The sequence below is a fragment of the Dromaius novaehollandiae genome, unplaced genomic scaffold (genome assembly GCF_036370855.1).
Source record: "Dromaius novaehollandiae isolate bDroNov1 unplaced genomic scaffold, bDroNov1.hap1 HAP1_SCAFFOLD_51, whole genome shotgun sequence".
NCBI lineage: Eukaryota > Metazoa > Chordata > Aves > Casuariiformes > Dromaiidae > Dromaius > Dromaius novaehollandiae.
This window is the reverse complement of record NW_026991437.1, coordinates 776067-789401: the sequence shown is the minus strand read 5'-3', so window position 1 is coordinate 789401 and position 13335 is coordinate 776067. Positions and strand designations below refer to the sequence as shown.

Genomic DNA, 13335 nt, shown 5'->3' with positions numbered 1-13335 from the left:
CCCGTCACACCCACCTGCCCAACTCGGCTGGCATCTCCTCTAATCCAACTCCGTCACCAGCAGGAGGGAAAAGGTCGCTGTGCGGCAGATCCCCGCAGGCCTCTTCCCAAAGCACTTGCTGGCCTCTGCAAAGCTCCTTGTTTGCAGAGCTACACACGTCTGCAGGCTGGGCTTTTATGGAGGGCAGCTGCTGATGACGTCACAAGAGCCAACCACCAGTGTTGTCCGAAAAGCGGATTCGTTGCCCGGTGTGCAATGAGCCAATAATTACACACTCAGGAGAGACATTTATTTATTTATTTCAGAGTTGCGCAAGCCTGGGTGCTCGGTGGTCTCCCACAAATCGAGCACACCCCCCCAACTTTTCAAGTAGCATTTATACACACAAATTGCCAGATTTACGACTTTCCCTTTTACACTGATTGGTTAGTGATTTCTTCATTCCCTGGATCCCACCCCTGCTTCTCAAGGACCTGGTCAATTAACACTGCCCCAGCTAGGTCAGTAGACGTTATCTCCCAAGGTCCTGAGGAAGAGGACATAATCCAGACCCCTTAATTAACACTGTTTCAACAGTGAGAGGAGGCTTTGCTTCCCAAGGTCCTGGCGCCCAAGCAGGCCTTATTTCACAGCCTTGACATCCTCCCTTTCGGAGAGTGGGGCACAGGAATGCAGACTGCTTGTAACTCCCTTATCTTTCCAGCCTGCACCAGCTCTGAGGCCTTTTCTTAACGAACTAGGAGCGCGGCCTAAGGCTTCAGCAAATTTAGCTACTTATGCTAAGCAAGTGTGCGGCTACTCATGCTAAGCAAATTCTATCTAAGATAGAAATTATCCAAATCTACCTACTTCAAACATTCTTTCTGAGCTTCTCAGGGTTGTCTTGTAACAATTCCCCCCTTTGAGACTTATATGATCATTTTCATATTAGTCTCACTCTTTTAAAATCTTTCCCATATTAGTTTCATATAACACTTAGAAATACATTGAATCACTACATAAACGCATACAAAAATTACTAGCATCAATCCTAGAATTGTTAAACATTTTTTAACCCATGAGCTCACATCAGGGAACCAGGAAGTCAACCATTTCCATATTTCTTCAAATCCGAAAGAAGTATCATCTTTCTGAACCTCATGTAAGATTTCAGTCTGCTTCCAGATTTCATTTAGATCGGTAGAAATTCTCCCGCTTTGATCCACATATACACAGCAACTAGTATTTATTACTGTACATACTCCTCCCTGAGATGCCAATAACATATCTAGAGCCATTCGGTTTTGGGTACTTATTTTAGCAATTTCTGAAACCTCCTCTTGTAAAGCTGCAATGGCATCAGAGGTTTTATTCCCTATTTTTTCAATAACTGCTGAAATATTTACTATTGCTTTTTCAAGTTCGCTCACTCCCAATTGTGGAAACAGCCACCTTACGAATGACTGAAACCGAGTAGGTCGATCCATTAAAGGATTATTGACCCTCTTTTGTCTCCTCATGAATGTTCTTAGCCAGGATTTTTGATATTTATTACTTAGTTCTTTTCTTATAGTAACATTAGGGATTATTGCCCCTAAAGTACACGTCCCTGACCAATTAGGAGGTAGCACTTTTCGTGCCTTGTTCCCACACAACCAATACCATCCACTACCTTTCGGAACATGCCACCCATTTAGTTCCTTACTTGGCCATTTATAACCTATTTCAGGTATATGAGAGCAATTTTTATAACCTCCCACCTTAATGGCCCCAGTACAGTTGATCGGTTGCTTTCCATAGGGTACAGTTTTTTCCCACCATCTATTACTATTATTACATCTTCGGACACATTGATAATAATCTCCTGTCACACTCTGGACTTCCCATTCCTGTTCGGTTGTTTCATTATATTTCGTTTGATCGCTATCATTTCTTATCTGTTTCATAAATTCCATAAAGGAAAAATTAAGAGGCACTCCAATTAGGGGGAAGCCCTTGTTAGAATGTTCAGGGAAGTGGGTACACACCCAGCAATCCTTCTGGTTAATTATCTTCATAGATTTCATAATTACTTCCAAATGGAGATTATGGCTCCAAAATCCTTCCTGGTTCCCTTTAATTGTTTGGCTCAGGTAACTTAGAAAAACTAACCACCACATTTCTCTCCTGGTTATTTGGGAGAACATCATTTTTACACAGATACTATAGATACCATAACAACAATATTAACCCTATTCCTAACAAACAGATTAAAGCAATTCTTTCCTGAATACAATCTAAATTTAAAACCGATTCGCTTTCAATACAACTCAAATATCTTTATATATTTTTAACTTTAAAGGTTGAACTTGTTCAGCTTTCCACGTCTCTCGAGGTACTGCTTTCACTCGGGTGTAGTGGATCCAGGAATCAATTCCCTGCAGTTTCACAGCAGTATTTGTTGTTAGCAGTACAAGATACGGTCCCCTCCACTTTTCTACCAACGGCTCGTCCTTCCAGGTCCGAAGGTATACTTGATCTCCTGGCTGGAATGAATGTACAGGTGAATCTAAAAGTACAGGAGATCTTAACTGGATGTACCTACGGAGAGAAGTAAGAACCTTTGCCATAGACAAGAGATAATCACTTAAAATTTGATCGCCCTTAACGTGCATTTGAATTTCATTTCCAGTTAAATTTACAGTGTAAGGTTTACCATACAGAATCTCAAATGGACTAACTTTCTCCCTAACCCTTGGGGTTATTCTGATTCTTAATAATGCCAGAGGTAAAACATCAGTCCATTTCATCTGAGTCTCCTGACACAATTTTCCTACCTGTCTCTTAATGGTTTGATTCATTCTTTCCACTTTTCCACTGGATTGTGGCCTCCAGGGGGTATGTAAGTCCCATTTAATTTGTAGTATTTTTGAGATTTGCTGTACTATTTCTGCTATAAAATGAGGTCCTCTATCTGAAGAAAACCCTTCTGGTACCCCAAATCTTGGTATAATTTCTTTTAATAACATTTTTACTACCTCCCTGGCCTTATTGGTACGGCACGGGAAAGCTTCAGGCCATCCTGAAAAGGTGTCAACAATTACCAACAAATATTTATATCCATTACATTTTGGTAATTCAGAAAAATCAATTTGCCAGTAATCCCCGGGCATAAAGCCCCTTTTTACTTCCCCTGGGGGGGGCTTCTTCTGAATCTTGGGATTATTTCTAAGACAGATTTCACATTTTTGTGTAATACCTTTTGCAATTATTAGCATACTGACTCCCACAGCAAATCTTTTAACTGTTTCAACAAGTGACTCGGCTCCCATGTGGGTGCTATCATGTATTTGCTTCATCAGCTTCTTCATTATCGCCAAAGTTACCACACATTGTCCAGTAGATGTCACCCACCATCCCTCGGGAGTTTTTATGCATTTCAGTATTTCTGCTAATTTATTTTCTTTTTCAGTGTATACTGGAATTTCCATTTTTAACATTCTTTCTGGAACTAAGGCTGCCACCGACACGGATAATGCTGCCCTTTTTGCAGCCTCATCGGCCCTTTTGTTCCCTTTAACTATGTCAGTCTGTCCGGACTGGTGCGCTTTGCAATGCATTACTGCTATTTCTTTGGGTTTATTAACTGCTTTGAGTAGTCCCATAATCTCCTTACTGTATTTTATAGGATTCCCTTGAGAAGATAGCAATCCTCTTTCTTTCCAAATTGCGCCATGGGCATGTATAACCCCAAAGGCGTATTTTGAATCTGTAAACACATTAGTTCGTTTTCCCTCTGATAATTCCAGAGCCCGGGTTAAAGCAATCAGTTCTGCTTTCTGGGCAGATGTATTTGCTGGTAGCGATCTTGCTTCGATTTCTCCTTCCAAAGTGACAACAGCGTATCCGGCCCTTCTTTCTCCCTTTACTATAAAACTGCTCCCATCGGTAAATAATTCCCAGTCTGGATTCTGCAACGGAATATCTCTCAAATCTGGACGGCTGGAATATACTCGCTCAATAGTTTGCAGACAGTCATGAGCCAACCTCCCCTCTTCATGGACTGGTAATAGAGATGCCGGATTAAGGGTATTAGACACCTTCATGGTTACCTCTTCTTGCTCAAGTATCACTGCCTGGTACTGCACCATCCTACTTGGGGATAACCAGTGATGCCCTTTTTGTTCTAAAACTGCTGCAACAGCATGTGGCACATAAACAGTCACTTTTTGTCCCAATGTCAATTTCCGTGCCTCTTGTATTAACAGCACAGCAGCTGCAACTGCTCTGAGGCATCCTGGCCACCCTGCACTCACTTTATCCAGCTGTCTTGAAAAATAAGCCACAGGTCTTTTCCAATTTCCTAAAGTCTGTACAAGCACTCCCAAAGCCTGGTGCCCTCTCTCATGTACATAAAGCTCAAATGGCTTTGTTAGGTTCGGAAGTCCTAATGCAGGGGCACTCATGAGAGCAATCTTGATTTCATCAAATCCTTTTCGGCACTCTGGAGTCCACTCCAGCAAGTCTCCCGGCCCCTTAACAGCTTCATATAAAGGCTTTGCCATTAATCCAAAATTAGGTATCCACAGGCGACACCACCCAGCCATTCCTAAAAATCCCCTGAGTTCTCTTTTTGATTTTGGGGGGGCGATCTGACAAATCGCTTCTTTTCTTTCGATTCCTAATTTTCTCTCCCCCTGGGATATTTCAAATCCTAGATAGATTACGCTTTCCTTCATGATCTGTACTTTTTTCCGAGATACCCTGTATCCCGCTGTTCCCAGAAAATTTAATAAACTGATGGTTGTTTCTCTACATTCTTCAATAGTGTCTGCCCCCAGTAAGATATCGTCCACATACTGTAATAAGGTAGTGGTCTCTTTCTTACCTTGCCATAATTCTAATTCTTTTGCAAGTACATTACCAAAAATTGTAGGACTGTTCTTGAATCCTTGAGGGAGTACTGTCCAGCACAACTGCATTTTGCGTTTCGTTGTAGGACTTTCCCACTCAAAGGCGAATAATTGCTGACTTTGTTCCTCCAAAGGGATACAGAAGAAAGCATCTTTTAAGTCCAATACTGTAAAATAGACGTTGGAATCATTTATCGTTGTTAACAAAGTGTATGGATTGGGTACCACCGGGTGCACATCAGTCACTATCTGGTTAATAGCTCGCAAATCCTGTACTAGACGATATTCTTGTGAATGTGGTTTTCTTACAGGCAGGATTGGAGTATTGTACTCGGATTGACATTCTCTCAACAGTCCATACTTTAAGAAATTATTAATCATAGGCTCCAGTCCAACACGGGCCTCTAACTTCATGGGATACTGTTTTCGCCTTACCGGTTTAGCTCCTTGTTTTAATTCCACCCTTACCGGCTCTGCACATCTGGCTCTTCCAGGTTTCTCCGTTGCCCACACAAAAGGGATTACTGCGTCCATTACTTCAGAGGGAATTTCACTTGGTCCATCCCCCACCTGTTCGGAATCCAGTGCTTTCTGCAACATATATGCTTGTGCCTTCCAGGCGTTACTTTGTGGAATGTGCACCTTAACTTTGTTTTGATCAAAGGTTATCTGTGCCCCCAGTTTATTCAGTAAATCCCTCCCCATTAGGGGTAATGGGCATTCTGGCATGTACAAGAATTCATGTGTTAACACTTTATTTCCTATTTCACATTTAATTGGTTGACAGAAAGGTTTAACCTCTCGTTTTCCCGTGGCCCCAATTACTGGCATAGAGAATTTACTCATTGGTCCCTTACAGCTATTTAGTACTGAGTATGTTGCTCCAGTGTCTACTAAAAATTTAACTGTTTCGTTCCCCAGCTTTACTGAAACCAGGGGTTCGGCTGGGGAATCCAATTCCTCAACCCCCGGTCCCCGTCAGTCTGAATCCTCTGTACCAATCATGAGCAAATCTGCCTCTGGAACAGATGCAGACTCAGGTTTCCAATGATCTGTTTGTCTCTTCGGGCACTCATTTTTCCAGTGCCCCTTCCCCCTGCAAATTGCACACTGATCTCTCCTCAGCGGAATTCCATCTCCCAAATTCCCTCTTACTCTATACCCTCTTCTACGTCCTTGTCCTTTCGGAAAACTCCCTCCCTGAGAGGGAGTTTGTGCTTGGGCAAATGCAGCTGCCAAGATTGCAGCATTTTGCCTCTTATCTTTCAGTTTCTCCTTTTGTTTTTCCTTTCTCTCCACTTCTTCCCTATTATTGTACACCTTATATGCAATTTCTATTAATTGCGATATCGACATCCCCGACATACCATCTACTTTCTGAAGCTTTCTCCTTATATCTGGTGCTGATTGTCCTACAAATAACGTAGTAAAAGTTATTTTATTTGCTTCGTCCTCGGGATCCAAGTCTGTCCATTTTCGGGCAGTTTCACATAACCGCTCGTAAAATGCAGAGGGATCCTCAGTCTTACCCTGTGCGACTTGATATAGTTTTGCAATATTTGTGGGCCTAGGCACTCCATGCTTTACCCCATATAGTATTAACTGTTGGTACTGTTTAGTCATTAACCTGCCTGCCCCTGTGTTTTGATCCCAACCCGGTTCCCGGGTCGGCATAAAACGGTCTGGTCCGTCTCTGGCATTTTGCCTTTCATTTTCCTCTTGAGCTTTATCTAATACCATTCTTTTCTCCTCAGGTGAAAGCAAAGTATTTAAAAGCACCTGTAAATCCTGCCAATCTGGATTATGATTTTCAATTATCATTTTAAAGGATTGATACATCTTTTGTGGATTTTCTCGGTACGACCCGGCAGACTCCTTCCAATTCATTAAATCTGTGGTTGAAAAAGGGACCTTCACATACACAGGCATCCCGTCTGGTCCGACTGCTTGACGCAGCGGGGCCTGAATCACGGGATTTTGTTGAGCCCGAGTGGCCCGAGTTCTGCCTGCAATCGGGCTACATGCCTCACTTCCCCTATTTCTGCTATTAACACTATCTTGATCTCTTTCTGGAGAGACCAATAATTGTACATCCTCTTCCTCATCACCCGCTTTTAAACATCTTTTCCCAATGCTACAAGCAGAGCAACACCGAGACATTTTCTCTTTGTTTCCCATCATCATTAACACATTTGAATCAGAAATCAACAGCTTACATTTTTTTCTAGTTTCATGATCATTTCTCAGAGAGAAGAACAAATCTACATATGGGACCTCATCCCATTTGTTCTGTCTTCTGCAAAACAACATAAGTTGCAAGATTGTATTATAGTTTAGCGTTCCCATTTCTGGCCATTTTTCCTCATCCTCCAGTTTATACATTGGCCACCACTGAGTACAGTATTCCTTTAATTTTCTCCTTGTTAAAGGATTCCCACCAAACTTTCTCCAATGTTTCAGGATGCATCCTAAAGGAGAACAGGAGGATACCCCCACAGATTGTCCTGTTCCCATATTACCACCCTTAAAAGAACGTTCTTACCAATTACGCTTTCGTACACTCCAGTCGTCACTGTCCAAACGTGTACAAAGCTTACCTTTGGTTACCACAACCAATTACCCTTGTATCATACCCTTTATGCAATGTCTCTTAATAATTACTGCGTTGCACCTTTGAGTCGCTTACCTGTTCCGACCAGGGAGGGTGCTCACGGAGTCCCCGAACAAAACGGTCGGTGCGCGCTGGAGTCTGATGAGCAGCGTCTCCCTGCCGGAACTGGTAAGACGATCCGGGCAAGGCTTTACAGCGAGGGTCCCACCTGGGTCGCCAGAAAACTGTTGTCCGAAAAGCGGATTCGTTGCCCGGTGTGCAATGAGCCAATAATTACACACTCAGGAGAGACATTTATTTATTTATTTCAGAGTTGCGCAAGCCTGGGTGCTCGGTGGTCTCCCACAAATCGAGCACACCCCCCCAACTTTTCAAGTAGCATTTATACACACAAATTGCCAGATTTACGACTTTCCCTTTTACACTGATTGGTTAGTGATTTCTTCATTCCCTGGATCCCACCCCTGCTTCTCAAGGACCTGGTCAATTAACACTGCCCCAGCTAGGTCAGTAGACGTTATCTCCCAAGGTCCTGAGGAAGAGGACATAATCCAGACCCCTTAATTAACACTGTTTCAACAGTGAGAGGAGGCTTTGCTTCCCAAGGTCCTGGCGCCCAAGCAGGCCTTATTTCACAGCCTTGACATCCTCCCTTTCGGAGAGTGGGGCACAGGAATGCAGACTGCTTGTAACTCCCTTATCTTTCCAGCCTGCACCAGCTCTGAGGCCTTTTCTTAACGAACTAGGAGCGCGGCCTAAGGCTTCAGCAAATTTAGCTACTTATGCTAAGCAAGTGTGCGGCTACTCATGCTAAGCAAATTCTATCTAAGATAGAAATTATCCAAATCTACCTACTTCAAACATTCTTTCTGAGCTTCTCAGGGTTGTCTTGTAACACCAGGGAGGCAAGGTGTTGCCCATGATGACCTCAGAGGGGGGCTTACCCAGGAGGGGGTTGCCACGCAGCCTGAGCGAGAGGAAGCCTGTGCGTTAGCCCCCACCCCAAGCCTGAAGCCTCCCGGCACACCCGCAGAGGAGCCCTGGTTAGCCCAGAGAGCCAGCTCACTTGGTTGCGCGGGCAAGCTGCTGCTGTGCCGTTGCACCCCTCGTCCTCTACCAGGCTGATGTGTCGTGTCATCCTGGGCAGGGCTCAAAGGGCTGAGCGTGAAGCCCTGCTAAGTCAGAAGGGAGAGTGGCAAGAGCTTTCTCCTCTTGAGACCCACCCGGGCATTGACACGGTACTGCAGCAAGCCAAAGGACATCAGCCAGGTGACCTTGTTGGCCCTGGAAGACATAGCCCCGCCTCTGCTAGGAAAGCAAGAGTAGAGCGGTCAGCTTGCTGGCACAAAGGCAGATGTCTCTTCCCCTAGGTACACCTGCACCCACACGGAACAGCGGGGGTGAGGGGCACAGGCTCCTTCAGCAGCCCACTGATGGGCACCCAAAGGGGAGCTCCAGGGTCGGCTCTGAGGTGCGTTGCAGAAATGCAAGCAACCATTGAGCAAGAGCAGGGGCCAGGACTGGAGACGGGGACAGCTGCAGGCCAGCTCCCGCAAGGAGTGGGCCTGAGCTTCAGTCAGGCTCCTGGGCCAGTGGGTGGAGGTGCCAGGGCAGGCCGCTCAGGGGAACTAAGCCCTCCTTAGTGCACGCCGGGCCCTGACGGTCCAGGCCGCGGTCTGTAGCCTTTGCACTTCTCTGCTGCGGCCTCTGCGGTTTGTCAACGCCTCCCTTGACCTGGCAGATTCAAAACTGGATGCAGGCGAGCCCTAGCAAGTGCCGAGTGTCTTCCACACATTCCTCCATCTGCTCGCTCTACAGCAGCTGACGCAGCCGCACACACGCTTGGCCTTTGCTGCTGCCGAAGCGCATTGCCTGCTCATGGTTAGCTTGCTGTGTGCCAGGACCCCCGGGGCCTTTTGTGCAGCACGACACCGCAGCCCATCAGGCCCCAGCACATGCTGCTGCTGCTGCTGCTGCTGCTGCTGCTGTTGCTTGCGGTCTGGCCATGCCTGGGGCCAGCCTTTGCATTGATCGTTGCCAAGGCTGAAGCAGTTCCGCTTGGCACAGCCTGCTGAGGTCTTGCTGAGTGGTGGCTCTTCCTTCGGCATAGCTAACTCTCCTCACACTTGCTGAGGGCTCAGTCGATCCCCACGCTGAGGTGGTTTAGGAAGGTATTGAGCAGTATCAGAGGCAGGCAGGCCCCCGGAGGAACTCTGCTTGGGAGCAGCTGCCCATTGGACTTGGAGGCATGAAGCAGCAGCAGCCTTGGAGCTTGGTGCTGTGGCCAGTGCCCATGCAGCTTGTGGTGCCCCTGCCCAGCGCAGCTCTTGCCAGCTTGTCAGCACCTTGTCTGCCAGGTGCTCACGCCAGCATCTGTTCCGGCTCCTTGTCCAGCTGGTCCCTAGGCTCCTCGTTGTCACCTGGGTGCTCCTCAGAGCAGCGGGCTCTCTAGGCAGAGCAGGCCTAGCATGGCTGCCTGGGTTCCCATGCTGCCTTTGCTCTGTCCCCCCACCCACCGAATCACAGAACCACAGATTGGTTGAGGTTGGAAGGGACCTCTGGAGATCACCTAGTCCAAGCCCCTGGCTCCAGCAGGGTCACCTAGAGCATGCTGGCCAGGATGGTGTCCAGATGGCTTTTGAAGATCTCCAAGGAGGGAGAGTGCACAAACTCTCTGGGCAATCTAAGGGTAGCCTGTGATGGTCTCTTTCCTCCAATTTTCCAGCATCACTTCAAATTCTGAATTTGCCCTCCAAGTTGCTTTCAGAGCCTACCAGAGTAATGTCAGGTCATCTGCAAAGAGACCACTCCATCCCCTCAGTCCTTAATGGGACTGCTTAGCAGGACTGTACCCGGGACAAGGCTCTGCAGAGCCCCAGTAGACGGAGGTTTCCGTTTGGCCAGCAAGTGCCTCCTCCTGGACACCCTGGGCTCAAAAAGGCGGCTTTGGGGAGACATTTGCTTCACTTGAGCGTCACAGACGACCTGGGAAGGCCACCAACGCATATGACTTGAATCTACCTTCCAAGAGGTGATTCTGCATGAAAATCAACACCCAAAAAATATTAGAATGTTTTTCATGTGTAGATATATACTTTGCTATTTCACCTAAAAGAAAGAGAATAATCAGGGGAAAAGATGGAAAACGTAGCCCCAGTTCCTCGGAATGTCGACTAGAGGTTGCAAATATGCTCTGTCACTGTTCCATGTTATTCCACATGAAGACCCACTCATCCCAAAGCTGAAAGAGCAACCGTGGGGTTCACTGGGGTCCATTCCTTGGAAAGAATTAGTCACAAAGGACTTCACGAGCAGAGAAGTGGCTGGCTTGGGAGGCAGAAGCCTAGAGAAGCAAACATGCTTGTGCTGGAAACACAGTGACACGCTCGGAAGGCACATGAGGATCAGCGATTCCTTTGATTGGAAAAGTCCAGTTTCCTCATCTCTGGACTCTGCAACAGGGACAGAGACCCGTGAGAGGATGCCAGGGAACTCCTGGCATCACTCACAAAGGCAGGAAACCTGGAGGCCTGCACCGACTTTAGGAACTCGGGGGCTATTGTCCGGGTTGTTTCATGGCCAAAGCGGGTGGTGGCCATAGGAGTCATGTTGGTGAGGCCGCGGCGGTGAAGTCACAGAGATGCAGGCAGCCCATGTCCCTTGGTCTCACAACACAAGCACAGGCAGTGACAGCAACCCCTCTCTGGCAGCCTGCAGCCAGAAGCACAGCAGAGAGACTATAGACCTGCGCAGAAGCAGGACTAAGAAAATTAGGGGCAAGGGGATGCAGGTGGTCAACAACACGGAGCAGCTCCCCAGTGGGACAAGTTGAACACACCTGAGCCCTCTAGCTTGGGAAAGAGAGGCCCGAAGCCACCACAGAGACACCAGTGTCTGAGGTCATGAGAAGGTGAAGGGACAAGGTGAGGAGGGACCACCAGTTCCCATGACACCAGAGCGCAGGGGCATCCCGTGGAGCAACCAGGCAGGAATTTTACACTGGAATACAAGGAACTCTCGTCACACAGCACCCAGGGAAATTGCTGAACTCCCTGCCCTAGGATCCCAGACATGGACAAGGAGGAATGGCTTCATAAAGCGATGAGATCGCCCTGCGCTATTAACACAAAAGGGCACTAAACCACAGCATTGGGATTGGGGTGGGAAGTACCAGAGGAGATGGGGTCCTCGGAAAGAAAAGAGCCACCCAAACCCAGACCCAAGACATCAGCGCCCCACAGGCACCATCAAGGTCACGCTGCAGCTATGGCCAGACATCACAGCAAATCCTGTCAGCAAGGGTTTCTTTTTTCTTTTTTTTTTTTGGTTTTTAACATCTCCCATTTCTGCCTCTGTTTCCAGGCTCTCTGCAGCTGCCTTAGACCCCTTTTAGCCACCACGAACTCTGGCGATCACCTTTGCAGGGTCTAGGGCAGCAGCAATGTGGCACATCCCTTTTATCGCAGTTGGGTTAGAATAGCCAGCTCTAATTAATGTCCATCACATAGCAGTCACCAAAGCACTCAATAAATGGGAATAATATGATGTTGTTATAAGACAACCCTGGAAGCTCAGAAAGAATGGTCATGCTGTTTAAACTGGGCAGATTAGGATAACCCCTATCTCTATTTTCTGAAAAGAAGCATTCTTGAATCAAGGGCATCCTAGAACTGCTAAAGCCCTAAGAGAAACATTAAATCAAAACGTTTTACTTCTAGGTACGTATTGCCAATTTGGCAAAAGAATTGGAGGTCCATGTATCCCTAACTGAACTGTCCTCATTATACTACAAAAAATCACGCCCATAGGTCCAAAAGACCCATGCGCAGGTGAAGACCCCTCCCCTGAGCATGCGTAGTACTAAAATGGTGTGTAAGCAAAATTGTAATTGTATGTAAATCATTAACGAATCAGTGTAAAAGGGAAAGTTGCAAACTTTGCAATTTGTTTGTATAGATGCTCCTTGAGAAGCCGGTGTGGGGGTGTGCTTGATTTGTGGGAAACCACCGAGCACCCAGGCTTGCGCAACTCTGAAATAAAGCAGCAAATGTCTCTCCTGAGTGTGTAATTATTGGCTTACTGCACACCGGGCAACAAATCCGCTTTTTGGACAACAGTGTCAGTGGGTAGAACAGTTCCGAGACACTTGGCCTTTATGCCATATTACTCGGAAATAACACCAAAAGGGCCTTCTTACAGTCCTGGCTGCCAAACGGCCCCGGGGCCGTAGGGGACCATCAGTCAGGGCTCTGGCTGCAGCCCCCAGTGCTGCCCAGCATCTCCCCTGCAGGCCCCGGGGCATCCAGCGATGGGGGAGGGAAGGAGGGAGAGGCAGGGAGAGAGGAAGAGAAGGGCAGAGGGAGGGAGGGAGGAAAAGAGGGAGGAAGGAAGAGAAGGAGGGAGGGAGGGAGAGGGAGGAGCAGAGGAGGCCAGGGCAGCCCTGGGAGCCCAAGGGCCGCTGTTGCTAGGCAGCACGGGGGGGAGGGGGGGGCACGAGGAGGCCACATGACCTGCAGCTGGTGCTGTTGCCAGGCAACACTGGGTGGGGCAGCAACAGACACTGGGGGAGGTGTTGGGAGGTGATTGGAGCTGGGCTGGGGCAGCCATGGTGGGGCTGCGTGTGGGGCTGGGAGCTTCAGGGAGCCAGGCCCTCCATGGCCCTGGCCCTGCTGCCCCCGGTGGTGTGGGGGCTCGGAGGAGCTGGGCCCACACCCAGGCCCTGCACACAGCGGCTGCCGGCAGGAAGGGACGACCAAAGGCCCTGCATGGGTGCTGGAGGCCGGACCCGGCTCCTCACAGCGCCTCTGGTGCTGACGCAGCTCTTCGGGGCAGAGCTGGGGCCCTTCACGTGCC

General features: G+C 47.8%; 1 long non-coding RNA gene across 1 annotated transcript; it reads right to left on the bottom strand.

Moving 5' to 3' along the window:
* Positions 1 to 282: 282 nt before the first annotated feature.
* On the bottom strand, positions 283 to 8372 carry LOC135326514 (uncharacterized). The gene is made up of 2 exons (XR_010386887.1): positions 7558 to 8372; positions 283 to 2504 (listed from the first exon to the last, which is right to left on the bottom strand). It is a non-coding gene; the product is annotated as an uncharacterized LOC135326514 (long non-coding RNA).
* Positions 8373 to 13335: the final 4963 nt, after the last annotated feature.